Genomic DNA, 14,784 nt, shown 5'->3' on the forward strand with positions numbered 1-14,784 from the left:
TTTATGGAATGACCACAGGAGAGGAATGACCTTCATAGGCAATGGGACAGGCCTCAGAAAACAATCACCTTTAAGAGTTTTAAGAGGTGGCCTGGGAGTTTGGCTTTGCCCCCCCCCCCACCTCAACTTCGGCAGGAGACTGGCTTCCAGGGCATGGTAGGTATAAGACTTAAAGAGGAAGTTTTTGTTCTTATAAAAAAAGAAAAGAATACCCCAGGGCTGCTCTCCTGTGACCGTTAAACTGTTTAACTGCTCCCTGCCTTTCTGTCATCGCTATTCTTATACACGGAGGTAAATATTTTATTAAACATCTTCGTTCTCGGCAGTTAGGAAGCTCTGTGCTGCCTAGGCCTGGCTGTCGCCCAGCGTTGTCAGGGAGGGGGACCGAGGCTGGGCTTGAGCCTTCACAGAGGAACTGCACAAGCTCACCGTCTGTCCAGTACTTTCCACCTGGAAACCATTTTCTCCTCTGGCCCCTCTCAGACTTCCATTTCTTCTTTTTTAATCAGCCACCAACTTAGTCTTGATGAAAGGGGTCGGGCTCCCAGAAGAAAATAGCTTTGCCTTTCAACTCCACCTGGAAACGGTTGACAGGGAGCCACCAGCTACCTTCACTTATGCCTCTCCACTGGCCTTGGTGCTTCCCCCATCTCTGCCAAGGCTGGCCCCTGCCAAACAAACCTAAATCTCACAGCTAGACAGGGTCTCCCCTTCCCCCAGCCCTTTCTCCCACACTCTATACTGTACCTTGGAACCGTTCCACATTCTCTAGTAATTCTGAGCACCGCACTTTGCCCATCCACCACGCAACAGGCTCACAGACCCCCAACTACACATTAGTTTTTAAAAACTTTTGTTCCCCTTTACACAATACAGGGGGTGGCCACAGCAGCGGTACACAAGCATGGCAACAGTGTCACTCCACCATGTGTTTGTATCTCCGGAAGACCAGTCCAAGGAAATCGATGCAGACTTTTGTGAGAGATTGCCACTTTGTAGAAGGAACGCGCACTTTGGAGGACTGTGGGTGAGAGCGCCCTCTTCTGGTGATCAGAGGAAGCGCCTCTTACTGTAGGTTCCCTCATGGGGTTGAGCAGTGGGGGAAAAGACACTTGTCTCCTCCCTTTCCAGATTCTCATTCCAGAGTTCAAGTTCCTGCTACCAAATTCTGACATAAAAATCTTCCCAATTTAGGGGTTCCCAATAGCTGATACCAAGACCCACCACAATAGCCCATGCCACAATGTCTGCAATTATTCCCAATCAGCTTAAAAAAAACAAACAACAACAACAAAAACACAAACCTAAAAGGAAGGGAACACAAATAAGTTGGAATCGAATCTGCTTAGGCAAACATGGTGTTGCGTGACACTTACAGAAGGACAGAGGGGAAGAAAGCGAGAAAGAAGCATTAGGTGTAATGAGAACAAAGGTAGACTGCAGTGCAAATTGCTTGCTGGATAAGACACTCAAGCTAAAAATAATGCTGTTCGGAGAGGACATAACAAAAATGTGCTGTGTCTATGGCAGGAGGAGCCAGAGGCTTCGTGAATCCACACTAGAACTAGAACAATACCATCATAGAAGACAGGTAGTAATGGAGGTGACATGAATTCAAAGTGAACCAAAACACTAATTTTGTCACCATCCTCTTACTTGGGTGGGTGGGATGATGCTGGAAGTCCTCTCTACAGAGACTGGCCCCATTTCTGGGTTCTAAGCAGGCTCTCAGGGTCCCCATCATCTGCTCAGCTAACACCACATGAGAAAGGAAGGCAGGACCTGGTTTTGTGTCTACTAGTCTGGGTCACAGATAATTGTAAGCATTAGGGGGGAAAAATCAATTGCCCAAGTGGCTGATGGGAGGCCTGGCCTGACAGAAGGCATTCATTAGAAAGGGCTGTGTGTGTGTGTGTGTGTGTGTGTGTGTGTGTGTGTGTGTGTGGTGTGAGGTGTGTGGGAGTTGCCCCATCATAGGCTTGATGTGAGCCCACAGCACAAGGAGGCTGTGGAGAACCTGAATGCTATCTCCAGCTGTATTAATAGTATAGCTGAGTGAGGCAGTAATTCCAGTGTGAACCAGCAGGTCAGACCACACCGATTTATGCTCAGTCCTGCAGACTGTGTTTTAAGAGGCGCTGGCAAATTTAAGCCTCTCCAGACAATCGTGAGAAGGATTGGACTTTGGTCTTTAGACAATGCCACGGTAAGCTTCGCAATCCTTTCACAATGGGCAATATCAGAATGGCTCTGCGTCAAATCCATGGTGCCTCAGGAACCAGGACCCGGAGTCATGTTTCTGGTATTTTTGAGTTCTGGGGGAGGGGGAGTTCCCTATCCATATAAAGGGACAATAATTACCAAATCTACCTTCAAGATCATTTGGAGAATTGTCTGCTCATTTGAGGCAGTGTGCCAGTCATCTATGGAGGGGTCCAGCTGGGTACCAGGCAGAGGGGACATGAAGACAAGTCATATCATTTGCATTTGTCATGGAGGAGCCTTAAGTCTAATCAGGACACACAAGCCCACAAGCAGGTACTTTGCATCCAGTGTGACAGACAAGGATGGGCATGTGCGCTGATTTGAACTTTGATGCAATTAATTCCTTAAAAGAGTGAAAGAGTGATGGAGAAAACCAGAGCTCTCCTGGCATAAGCATTTGCTAACCCAGGAACAAGAAAACATTAGAGCCGGAGGCTGGGAAGACTGCTCAGTGCTTTGTTGCACAAGCATGAGAGCCTTAGTTCAAATCCCCAGCATCCATGTAAGAAGTTGTTGTGATTACATGCACCGGCTGGGGAGTGAAAATGGGAGGATATTTTGAGTTGCTTGGCTGTCAGCCTGGCTCCAAGATCAATGGAGTAAGCTCATGGGATTAAGTGGAGAGGAACAGGGCAGGACACCTGACATCCTCCTATGCCCCTCCCATATATATATGCATACGGCAAACACCACACATAGCAGAGAGAGAGAGAGAGCGAGAGAGAGAGAGCACAAAGGTCGAGAAAGATTAGAACCAAGAAAATTCAAGATTACAAAAGACAATAGAAGCAGCTACCTGTGTTAGATGTTATCAGGAAGTTGGGGGCAGTGTGTGTGTGTGTGTGTGTGTGTGTGTGTGTGTGTGTGTGCCACGACTGGACCTGGGTTCAGCTCCCAGCATCCACATCAGGAACTCACAATTCCAGTTCAAGGGCTCTGATGTCTTCTTCTGGCCCCCACAGACATCTGCACACACACGAGGCACATGCATACTACACTCAGACACATACACACGAAATATAAAATAAACCTTTAAAAAGAAAAATGACGTCATTGAGGAGATGGGTGAAACACTGCTAGTCCATTCCCTGGAGGGAGAGTGTCCTCGTTGGGGTGACTTGCTTTGATGGAACACAGTAATCAAAGCAACTGGGGGAGGAAAAGCTTACACTTAGAGGTGACAGTCCATCACTGAAGGAAATCAGGATCAGGACAGGAACTCAAGCCGGGCAGGAACCTGGAGGCAGGAGCTAATGCAGAAGCTATGGGGAAATGATGCTTACTGGTTCGCTCCCCATGGCTTACTCAACCTGCTTTCTTATAGACCTCGGGACCACCAGTCTAGGGATGACACCACCCACAATGGGCTGAGCCTTCCCCTATCAATCACTAATCAAGCAAATGCTACTGGTTTACATACACCCCAATCTTATGGAGGCATTTTCTTAACTGGGATTCCCTTCTCTCAAAATACCCTAGCTTGTGTCAAGTTAGCATAAAATTAGCCAGCACACAGAGGTTGGAAATTGCAGCCACAGTGGTCAAGGTGTTTTATAAAGATAACACTGGGTAGGTACTGCACGTAATCCTGACGTTCTAAGAGCTAAGGCAGGAGGAGCCTGTGCTCAAGGCTTAGGGTGTAGCTCAGTGGTTTAGCATTTACTTGGCATTCACAGGCCCTGGGTTCAAGCCACAGCACCACAAACAAAACAAAACAAAACCCTTCAGAAAACTAAGAAAGCAGAAATCGATTTCATTTGGAAAGTTTGTGGAAGTGTTGATGATTGGTTGATTTTTTTCTTTTTCTTATTTTTTTTAAGATTTTTATTTTATGTATGTGAGTACACTGTTGCTGTCTTCAGACACACCAGAAGAAGCCATCAGATCCCATTACAGATGGTTGTGAGCCACCATGTGGTTGCTGGGAATTGAACTCAGGACCTCTGGAAGAGCAGTCAGTGCTCTTAACTGCTGAGCCATCTCTCCACCCCTCACCCCTATTTTAAAAGATTTTTGATTGATTTTTTTTTCAAGACGGTTTCTCTGTGCAACCCTGGCTCTCCTGGAACTTGCTTTGTAGAGCAGGCTAGTCCTCAGACTCAAAGATCCACCTGTCTCTGCCTCCCAAGTGCTGGAAGAACGCATTTATTAGGCTCCTATTACACACCCAGAAAACTGCTACCCATTATCAAAGGTCAAACCACTAACAATTCTGTTGGACCCCCACTTCAATATCAGTGATAAGCTTCGCAGCTTTATGACCGCTCGAGAATAGTGGAAAACCGTGGGTGACCTGTGCAAAAGAGGGAAGCAGACAGAGTAGAGTTTCAGTGGCCAGTAGCTCTGATCCTGGTGACATTCCTTATAGTCACACAGAAGGGCCAGAAAGAAAGAGGATGTCATCTCTGTGGTGCTGGTATGGCGACCTCTTTCCTGTTCACCCTCTACCTTGTTCATGGGCCATTTCCTCTCCCATGAGTCTCCCCAGGGCACATTTCTTGTCTTCACATCCCTGGTGTTTGCTCCCATTTTGTTAATATTACTCTTTACCCTGCTCACATTCCAGGGCCAACACGCCCTGTTCTTTTGTCAGCGGGCTTGTGTCTGGTTGATTAGTTATCCATGTATAGTGTATGCATGATACAGAGAAATGATTGTGGAGAAGCCAGCCATGCCAGCTCCGGGGCTGGCTTCTTTCTTCCTGTTCATCTTTGTGGGGGTGAGTGGGTAGGCAGGTAGGTAAAGGCTGGCGGATTACCTGCGCAGATGGTTAAACCTTCCGTTAACCAAACTAGTGACTGAAGCTAGTTGGGAGGAATTAAAACAAATGGCAGGTACATTCTCTCAGAGTCCTCGCTCTGCACCTGAGACCCTCATCAGCTTCTGGATGTGTCCAGCCCAGTCTCCAACCTAAATGTCCCCCACCCCTGAGCCGATGTCTTGCTGTTTTCTTTTGGGCGCGGTACTGAAGAGTAAACCCAGGACCTTGTGAATCCAAGTTAATCACTTTGCCCCTGAGCTGTTCGCTCCAGCTCCCAGTGCAGCCCGTGTATCTTCTGTGTGCTGGTTTCTTTCATAGGCTAGGGTTTCACAAAGGTAACGCATGGATTCACTTCCCTGAATCACCTGACTCAATCATGTTAGCCAGAGCGGACCTCACAGGATACCCAGCCCGTAGCCCCAGTCGCTTCTCACTGCATACAACCCACTTGTCTGTGACTTGAGGGCCTTATGTGACCTCGGTCAGCTTTTCCTGTGCTACCCATCCTATCCTTTCTCAAAAATTTGAATTCTGATGCACTTCCGCTGCCTGGAATGATCTAGAACGTGGCAGGGGCTCAGCAGGTATTTATTGAACAAATGAGCCTTAAATGTCCTTAATACTCTTCCAAAGGGCAGCTTTATTTTCAGAAAAGCCAACATTAAAATATCATCCGAGAGAAGGGATATATTCAAGAGATGATCGCTGAAATTACAAGGTGCGTTGACATAGGAAGTGCATTTCCGGTCTTCAGCAACTGTCTGTAAAATCCAGGGGAAGAGAAGTTTAACCCCCAAACCGAAAATATTTCCCACCTCACTTCAGATCATATCCTATCACGCTATCCTGATTCCTCCTCCTCTTCCTCTTCCTCCTCCTCCTTTTCTTCTTTTTCTCGAGCTGTGCAACTATGGTGTTGATTCATGCTCCCTCCCTCACTGGCCGCTTCTCACTTCCATTCACTAGCAGAATGTTGGCCTTGCCCCCTGTACACACCTAGGACAAAGACTGATCAGAAAGCATGGGCTCAGGGGCTGGGGATTTAGCTCAGTGGTAGAGCGCTTACCTAGGAAGCGCAAGGCCCTGGGTTCGGTCCCCAGCTCCGAAAAAAAAAGAACCAAAAAAAAAAAAAAAAAAAGAAAGCATGGGCTCAAAAGGTGGATTTTAAGTGCTTAGAAATAGTCAAGATGAGCACGAGGCTCGATGAAAGGTGCGGGCATGCGCTTGTTCATCAGGCTGCAGAGCACTCTAGAGTCATGGAGACAGGACGGCGCATCACACAAGGAGCAGGGCTGGAACCCGATCCCCACTCACTCTTAGGAGACCTCACAGACTAGACAGACACACGGCACTCGGACACAGGGCCTCAGGCTATGCAGAATCCTAGGATCGGTTGCAAAGATGGACCTTCAGGATGTGTCGAGATGCCTCAGGTTGTTGGCGGGAGGGAGTTGCCATCCCCTGAGCAGCTGAGACTACCCTCTACCTGACGTGGAAATGCACTGGCTGTTGTGTTTAGTCCTAGGCCTTCAGGGAAGGATAGCTCTGACTTTACCCAATTCTGGTGATCACTCACTCTGGGAAATCGCTGTGCTAGTTGCTGTGGGAGAAGGAGGAGGGAAAGGTGTACCACTTGCTCCGAGGCTGAAGACCACCACAGGTGGACCAGGTGACAACAATGATGACGCCCAGATAGGAAGAAGAGGAGGGATGGCAAGGAACGAGAAGTCATATATACAAGTTATATATACAGCAGGAAGGTGTAGAGTCCATGTTAGCGGTGGTAGAAGAAGGGTCTTGCAAAGGCAGGTACACAGTAGCAGGTGAGGGACTCTAGAGAGCTCCATCAGGCTGGAGGCAGGGAGCATCTAAGATGGGAACAAGAACAGTGATGTATTACCGAAAGTTCCAGAGCCATCCCTCAGAACCCATCCTTAAAGCTGGAGTCATGGGCCGAGAACAAAACCAAGATGGTTTTGTGAGTAAAGGCCTGGAGGGCAAGTTGACAGCTTGCCCAGAAGCAGAGGGCAAGCTAGGCAGGGAACACCGCACGTGGCCCCACAGTGAAGAGGCCAGGATGGAATCCAGGGCCCCTAGGAACTGGACAAAAGAGTAAACGCACATTGGTTGGTGTGTGAGAGGGAGAAGAAGGTGCTTAATAAAGCAGAACAGGGGGGTTGGGAATTTAGTTCAGTGGTAGGGCATTTGTCTAGCAAGCGCAAGGCCCTGGGTTCGGTCCCCAGCTCTGAAAAAAAAAAAAAGCAGAACAGGAAGTGCCTTTTGTTTCCCTCAGTGGATAAGAGTATGTGTCAATCTGACTGACCTAAAGATACTTTAGGTCAAGCATTGTTTATGATACATGAATATGGGTCTGAGCCGACAGGGTGAAAAGAACAACCTTTGGCAGGGTTACAAGATATAAAATCAATCCTGATTTCTCAGAGAGTGGGATGGACTTTTGTTTATTTGATTGATTGATTGATTCCTTTTTGCTACATTGGACATCGGAATCCCAGGCTTCCCCACCTTTGGGCTCCATTCCTTGCAATGTCCCTCATTCCCATGAGCTCTCAGGCTTGTGACGTCAGACTGAGGGCTACACTCTTGTCTTCTCTACCTCAGGGGCGTTCACACTTGGACTGAGGGACACTATCAGCCCCGCCCCCAAGTCTTCAGTGCATGGCTCTTTTGCCCCAGCTTTCCTAATTGTAAGTGTACCTTTAAATCCTTTCCTATCTCTCTGTCTGTCCATCAACCTATCTATCTGTCCATCTTCCTTTGTGTTCATGTAGTATCATGTATGTATATATGCATGTATCTTTCATGTAAATGTGTATGTGTATTGTGTGCATATGTATGTATGTATGTATGTATGTATGTATGTATGTATGTACATATGTATGTATGACTGCATCTAACTATCCATCCATCCTGCTGGTTCTGTTGCTCTGAAGAACAATGATGAACACAGTTCTAGAGCTAGGCTCTAGTGGTTAAGATCACTGACTACTCTTCCAGAGCTCCTGAGTTCAATCCCCAGCAACCACATGGTGGCTCACAACCATCTGTAATGCCCTCTTCTGGTGCATCTGAAGAGAGTGACAGGATACCCACATACATGAAATAAATAAATCTTAAAAAAAAAAAAAAACCTGCCCTGCCACCGCTCTCCCCCACCAACCCACCCCGCCCCAGCCACCTTTCCCCAAATCTTCAACAACTGCCATTCCAGTGTCTGTCTGGACCTAGTGGGAGAGATGTGCCTAGTTCTGCAGTGACTCGATGTGCCAGGGTGGGTTGATACACAGGAGCGGCTGCTCCCCCTTATCAGAGAAGAAAGGGGAGCAGGGAGGAGCTATAAGAGAAGGGACAGGGAGGGGGTTTGCGATCAGGATGTAAAGTGAATAAATTAATGGGGAAATAAATGCAAGGGCCACCATGCCTAGCAACTTTTATTTTTTAGTTATGTGTATATGTGTGTGAGAAACCATAGGTGCCTATGGAATCCGGAAGAGGGCACTAAGGTCTTCATAGCTGCAGTTAAAAGTAGTTGCAAACCACCCTACATGGGTGCTGGGAAGTGACCTTCAGTCCTCTTCAAGAGCAGTGAGGACTCTTAACCAAGGAGCCAACTCTCCAGCCCATGGGCAGTTGGGTTTTTGTTTTGTTTTTTCTTTTCTTTTCTTTTTTTTTTTTTCGGAGCTGGGGACTGAACCCAGGGCCTTGCTCTTGCTAGGCAAACACTCTACCACTGAGCTAAATCCCCAACCCCAGGGCAGTTGTTTTTTTAATGGCTGCTAAAACCAGTTTGAAACAAAAGGGTCAAAGTCAAACCAGCCTGAGTACCATAGGAGTTGATACCTGCAGGATGCTTAGGACAATGCTGGCACATGAAGAACTCAGTAAGATGATAGCAGCATCCCAAGGTTCTTATCATTATCCCCCACCATCAAAAGGAAGGACAGTTTATAAGCGAAGTGACAAAAGTGCGAAGAGACATGGGTAAGAGGATAAAGGGGCAAAATACACAGCAATAAATACAACATGTTGGCATTAGTTTTAAGAAAGAGGATAGTCAAGATAATTTTAAAAATAAATATAATAATAGTAATAATAATAATAACAACAACAACAATACACTAGGGCTGGAGAAATGGCTCAGAGGTTGAGAGCACTGTCTGCTCTTCCAGAGGTCCTGAGTTCAATTCCCAGCAACCACAGGGTGGCTCACAACCATCTGTAATGAGATCTGGCACCTTCTTCTGTCCTGCAAGCATACATGCTGGCAGAACGCTAGATACATAATAAATAAATAAATCTTCAAAAGCACACTGTAGCTATATATGTAACTACATGTATCTGCAAATGTGCTATCACATGTGGGCATGTGCTAGCCATCCCTGGTCAGACCAGTTTGAAGCTCAGGGGAGAGAATCTCTTTGTACTGTATGCCAATAGCAGCCCGGGAATGCAATAAAGAAAGGCGTCCCTGGGAGTTGCCCCTAACAGAGGCTCTGCTGACTTAGTCGTATGTGGCTAACATCTCTATGGACTATACAGCCTGTGGGCAAACAAGGTAGGGTTGCTCAGGAGTGGGGAGACCCCTCCCAGCAAAGCTTTAGTGTCCTCTCAACTTAGAAGGATGCAAATGTGTAGGGGGACACTCATTACCTGGGAAATAAGTAAAAGGGTCAGAAAAAGAAGTTGATACACATATTTAAAGCTAATATATAAAAGTGACAGTATATGTCGAAGAGTTAGGGGAATGCAGGCAAGTACTGAGAAGTATGGAGGAGAGAACTACAGTCAAGCATGATTCCTTCTTCATCCTGACCCCAACTCCTGTTCTCTGGTTTTCTCTGTGTGCTGTCTTGAGTACTCTGCAGGTCAGCATCATGTAGGAGGGAAGGAGACACAGGTGTATCCACATTTTTGACATTTCTGCATGACATTGTCATCTACAAAGTTCATGTTTAAGAACCGCACAATTGGCTGGGTGGCGCTGGTACATGACTTTAATCCCAGCATCTGGGAGACAGAGGCAGGCAGATCTCTGGGAGGCCAGCCTCGTCTACAGAGTGTTTCAAAACAGCCAGGGCTGTTACACAGAGAAGCTCTGTCTTGAAAAACAAAATACAAACAAACAAACAAACAAAGAACCTTGGGCTGGAGAGATGGCTCAGTGGTTAAGAGCTCTTCTAGAGGTCCTGAGTTCAATTCCCATCCATCTGTAATGGGATCCAATGTCCTCTTCTGGTGTGTCTGAAGACAGAGACCATGTACTCATATACATAATACAAATAAATAATAAATCTCAAAAAAAACCCTTGCAATCAATTACCCTCCCAAATCTCTCTCTCTCTCTCTCTCTCTCTCTCTCTCTCTCTCTCTCTCTCTCTCACACACACACACACACACACACACACACACACACAAATACACAAAACCCTTCATAATGGTTACTTGAGGTAACAGTTTCTTCTTGGCCATACTCACAGCTATCCCAGGCTTATGTTACCCTCCAGGCTACAAGTTAGAAGTGCTACTAACAAATCTGGCCTGACACTCATTTTGGTCAATAAAGCTTTATTGGACCATATAGCCACCCTTACTTAGTTACTTACTTGTGATTTCTAGATCCTACTGCAACAGCACCATTTAGTAGCGATAAAGACCGTGTGGGTCTCAAAACTCAAGATATTGGGCTGGGTGTTTTGCCTCACACCTGTTCTCCCAGCTTTCTTGGGGCCAAGGCAGGGGGATCATCTTGAGTTCAGAGTACATGAAACATTATGGAGTGTTTAGGATCAGTCTGGTCTACATAGTTCCGGGACGGCTAGGGATACATAGGGAAGCAAGAATATTTGCTGTTGGATTGTCCACAGAGAAAGTCTACAGATTCAGTACCGAATGGGACAGACTTTTGGGTGAGCATGTCTGGGATTCAGGCTGAATCATGGGCGTGACTGAGGTAGCAGCATCATTTCTACACGGTTATGGAAACTCGACTGTAATGTGTGTGACCATCCTGTGTCTTTCCTGGCTCCTGCTTATTAATTTTTCAAACAGTGTGAGGACCACAGCTCTATTTTGATTACTGCTTCCTTTTCATCTAACATTATATCACAAGTAATTTTCTCCCTTCCTGAAATTATTCAGAAGCATTTGCTTTTTCCTCCTTGTTTAATTTAACTTTTATTCTGGGTTTTATCAACAACTTGGAAAAGTCGAAAAATAGCATAATAACCTTACCTCCTCCATAAAAACTGGCAACATTCGGTCTTAATGATCTCATCTACTTTTTTGTTGCTGAAGTAGTTTAACAAAATTGCAGATACCGTGATATTTTTGTTGTAAATACTTCCATATGTATCCCAAAGGGATTTCTTTCTTTTTTTATTTTTTAAGATTTATTTATTATATATGAATACACTGCATCTGCCTTCAGACACACCAGAAGAGGGCATCAGATCCCATGACAGATGGTTGTGAGCCACCATGTGGTTGCTGGGAATTGAACTCAGGACCTCTGGAAGAGCAGTCAGTGCTCTTAACCACTGAGCCATCTCTCCAACCCAGGGATTTCTTTCATATAACTTGAAATTGATCTATCTTATTGATATTTTATCTATCTTACCTATTATCTATCTATCCTTCTATCTAGCATTTATATATCCTCTATCTATCTATCTATCTATCTATCTATCTATCTATCTATCTATCCTTCTATCTGTTGGGCAGGGCCTCATATGTAGCTCTGGCTAGCCTGGAACTAATTGGGTAGATCAAGTTGGCCTCACTCTCCCATAGATCATCTTCCTCTGTTTCCCAGGCAGTGGGATTAAAGTCGTGTACCACCGTGCCCAGCCAATAACTCCTTAATAACCACTAACACCCACTTCAAATACAAGTTTCTCAGTTGTTCCTCACTTTCCTTGTTCCTTCTTTCACATGATTTCTTCAAACCAGGGCCTACTCAGGAGCCAGCCATTGCATCTGAAAGTCTCATGTCCCTTTAAAACTACATCACCCTGGGGGTTGGGGATTTAGCTCAGTGGTAGAGCCCTTGCCTAGGAAGCGCAAGGCCCTGGGTTCGGTCCCCAGCTCCGGAAAAAAAGAACCAAAAAAAAAAAAAAAAAAAAACTACATCACCCTAATCCCCAGCCGACCCTTCACACCACACTTTCTTTGCGTATATCTTCGACTTCTGAATGAGGCAGATTAGATGAGCAATATACTAAGTAGCTAAAGGCACCAGGATCTGTGAACCCATTTTCTTAATCCTGAATATTTCAGTGGTTTCTAATACTGCCTTAGCATAGGCAGTGCCATAAAGAACATCTTTCGCAAACCTTCAGTTGGCATGAAAATAAATTTACGTAATTCTTTACAGTAAGGTACTAGTATGCTAACCTTCTCCTTCTTCCTTTTTCTAATTCATAGACCATGAGCTGTGGCATCTCTTAATGTCTTCTTAGGATCACTCTGCCTTTTTGGGGACAGAATTATGTCACCAAGTAGGGTGGGGGCTACGCTAGGCAAACTAGCTCTTTTGTACAGTCTCATTCCATAGCCCAGGCTAGCCTCAAACCCGTAACATCCCTGCCTCAGCTTGTCAAGTGCTGGGCCTACAGGTATGAGTCACCACCATGCTTGGCTTCAACCCATCTTCTTTTGTTCAGACAAAGTGAGCTATGCCCTACTGCTTCCTCCAGTCATCCCACACCTCCTCACCCTGTCAGAGTGTGGCCCATCCTGAAGCACACCCCAGTGAACCTATTCTGGATGATATCCATCTGTCCCTGGTCCTTCCTGCAGATGTGGCCCCTCTGCTTCTGTGCCACTCTGATGACAGTGCTGCTGGGTTGTTGTTAGGTGGCCACTGTTCTTCCATTAACTCTCCTGTCCTGGAGAGTGGGAACTACTGTCCTACAAGTATGATGTCCCCAGGGCCTCCCTGACAGGAAAAGCAAACACATGACATGTCACAGGGTTGTGAGGTCATAGTTATCTATCCTTGTAAAAAAGCTGGGTGACTCCAGGCAAGTCACTGTGTCCTTATAAGCCCCTATCAAAAAGAAAAAAAGCAAGACCTACTGGTTCAGACCTGGAATCCTAGCTACTCAGGAGGCTGGGCAGGAGGGTAACAAATTCAAGGCTCGCCTAAGTTACAGAGTGAGTTCCAGGCCAGCCTGGGCAAATTAGTAAAACCCTCTCTAAAAGAAGGTCTGGGATGTAATTTAGTGGTGAGTGCTTGCTTGCACATAGAGAAGGAATAAAATGACAGCAACTTGTTTAAATAAATGTGTGAATTTGTACTTAGAATATCATGAAATTGAGGAACAGAGGCACAACACCAGGGTTCGTCACAATGAAACCGAAGTTGGGTGAAAGACGACCCACAGGACTTGTTTGCATATGATAAGAAACAAGAGAGGGATACAATCTTAAATGAAATAAAAATAATATCCCAAGATGAACTAAAGATCAAAGTGTAAAAATGGAGGAAAAATAGTCTCATAAATAAACTAGGTAATATTAAGACGTGAGGTATGAAAATGCTTCCTCTCCTCTGACACAAGATGAAGTATGATATTCAGTCTTAGAATATCTTCAGGGGTCACAGGCAAACTATGAATTTGGAGTTCCCTGTGCATTAAGGAGTTCACTGTCCCTGATGCCCCACTCGGTGCTGACAGTGGTCCTTGTTTGTGATGACAGCCTAAACCGGCTGAAGGGCAGTGCCGGCCTCTTTGACAGCCACGGGAAGCTATGAAAGCAATTTGAAAGGTTAGGGCTGCTTTTCAAATACACAGTAAGATTAACTTCCAAAACCAGTACTGAGCTTTCAGTGGGTGCTGTGTGTTGGCACAATATAAATGAAGACTGTTGAATTGTGAAACATGAATCTTTTTTCTTTGTGTGAGACCGATTTTCATTTCCGGAAACATGGCAAGATCAATACACTTATTGAAAAGTAACTAAATATTCTGGCATCAAAATACTCCTTCAAGAGCCTCGGAGAATGAATGTCTGATGACGTTAAGAATTCGTGCCTGGGATCAAGTTGGGGCATTTGTTGAGCCTGGTGAACTTGACCTTGGACGTGGATGTCCTCGGGGGGAAAAAAATGTTTGGGAGGTGATCTTCCAGCACAGATTCGGAACATCTTAGAGTAAATTTGGAACCTTCAAAGTCACAGAACCTTAATTTGCACAGATATACAATGTGTGTGTGTGTGTGTGTGTGTGTGTGTATGTGAGCACACGTGCACGTGTGCCTGTGCCTGTATAAAAATTACCTCCAAGCAGTCGAATCACAAGCTATCTATGATGCTCTCCACTCGTTTATGGCAAAAGAAATCCACCCTGTGGGTGGTCTGGATACCCCAGTGGAGAGAACGGAACTGGAGTGGCCCTGGGACCTGGCAGAAACCAAAGGAAGGCCTTAAAGAGAAAACCAAATCTATCCCAGGCTGCAAAGTGTCCCACATCCAAAATATCAAGGAACGCTCTCAAAGTTAAATGGCAGAGAGAAAGAAATTAACTAACCACCCAGCAGAACGAAGCACTTAGGAGCTAAGAATAGGAAACGGGAGAGAAGCCGGGGCAAACCTGCAGGATTCTGCAGTGAGGACAAAGGCAATGGCACCGGGTGTCTCAGACGCTCAGTAAAAATAAACCTCATTCACACAAGTATACACAAGAAACTGGAGGAGTGATTAGGTGGTTTAAAAAGAGACGTGAGAGAACCAGAAA

At 45.7% G+C, this 14,784-nt stretch overlaps 1 long non-coding RNA gene across 3 annotated transcripts; it reads right to left on the reverse strand.

Moving 5' to 3' along the window:
* Positions 1-5,646: 5,646 nt before the first annotated feature.
* LOC134480854 (uncharacterized) lies at positions 5,647-12,985 on the reverse strand. 3 transcript variants are annotated; one of them, XR_010055737.1, is made up of 4 exons: positions 12,761-12,985; positions 10,187-10,288; positions 6,603-6,894; positions 5,647-5,787 (listed from the first exon to the last, which is right to left on the reverse strand). It is a non-coding gene; the product is annotated as an uncharacterized LOC134480854 (long non-coding RNA). The 3 variants fall into 3 exon arrangements; XR_010055738.1 differs by lacking the exon at positions 10,187-10,288 and having other exon boundaries at positions 12,761-12,980; XR_010055736.1 differs by lacking the exons at positions 6,603-6,894; positions 10,187-10,288 and having other exon boundaries at positions 12,761-12,970.
* Positions 12,986-14,784: the final 1,799 nt, after the last annotated feature.

The sequence above is a fragment of the Rattus norvegicus genome, chromosome 10 (genome assembly GCF_036323735.1).
Source record: "Rattus norvegicus strain BN/NHsdMcwi chromosome 10, GRCr8, whole genome shotgun sequence".
Lineage (NCBI taxonomy): Eukaryota > Metazoa > Chordata > Mammalia > Rodentia > Muridae > Rattus > Rattus norvegicus.